Raw genomic sequence first — 1,304 nt, forward strand, 5'->3', positions numbered from 1 at the left:
TAGAAATTAATATATACAATCTATTGTTAGATATTTATCAAACTTGCTTTAAACAAAGGCTATAATGATAATTACTTTAAATTTATTATTATTTGAGTTTATTTCATCATAAATATAAAGAGTTGTTAATACCTAATATCGTATTTTAGAAATTGTGAAATAAAATTTTGTTTTATATTTTAAAATTTGTGAAAATATTATAACAAAACTGAATCTTAAAATATTTGTATTTAGTTTTCTTACGAAATTTTAAATTTAACCTTAAAGTCCTCCATTGATAAATCTTTTAAACGATAGTGTTTTTAATTTTGAATTAAAATGATATTATTTTTCTTTTTATTTTTGATATAGAATAGTCTATTAAATTTTGTTTTATTTTTGAATTAAAATCTTAGTTGGATATCAAATCTTAGTTTTTCAATTCCTATTGGTTAACAATTTTTTAAAAATTACTTTCAAATTTTCGTTTATAATTAATAAGAGAGAGAAAATTAGTTTATTTTTTTGGAAATTAATAATTATTTAAAAGAATTAAATAATTTTTTATTTAAATATATTAATTTTGTGATTACTATTGTACCCTTAATGAAGTTATTTAAAAACACTAAAAACCAATGACATTTTTTGTAATATTTTACTCTTCATAAGGTTATTTAATATTTAGTGATTCCCAATTAATAATATAGATTTTAATTCCTACAAAAAAAGAAAGAAGAAGAGATCTTTTAATTATATTAATATTTTTCATTCCACTTATAAGATAAATTAATCAATTTTTATAACAAGTTTGTTGTTTATTCCTTTTATATTTAATTATATATTGGTGCAAATATGGGAATATATGAATCGTAAAAGTCGAAATTTTTTTAATATATCATCTATCGGTCAAAACAATTTGCATAACAAACTGGGAGGATGATAAGTCATATAGTTTTTCTTTTTGGGTTAATTGAAAACTTATAAACATGTGATGAGATCAGTTTTACCAAGAGGGCCAGTAATTAAAAGGCTCATGTGGTTCCAAATACGTAAGTTTTCATGACGAAGAATTTTTTTAAATATTGAAAACTTAAATATTCTTGATTACGCTAAGACATACAAATCCTAGAGGAAAGAGAGCTTTGCGCTCATGTACCTTCAAAGATTCAAAGGTGGTAGCCTGGTAGGTATCAAATAATTGATCATTTGGGACATTATTGTCTATGAAGAAGACTTTTCTATAGAGGGTAAATAATATAAAGGGATTTCTCAAAAAAAAAAAAAGTTTAAAAGAATTCAAGTTTGTTTTTAGTTATTGACTTATT

This window comes from Arabidopsis lyrata, assembly GCF_000004255.2.
Source record: "Arabidopsis lyrata subsp. lyrata unplaced genomic scaffold ARALYscaffold_2, whole genome shotgun sequence".
Taxonomy (NCBI): domain Eukaryota; kingdom Viridiplantae; phylum Streptophyta; class Magnoliopsida; order Brassicales; family Brassicaceae; genus Arabidopsis; species Arabidopsis lyrata.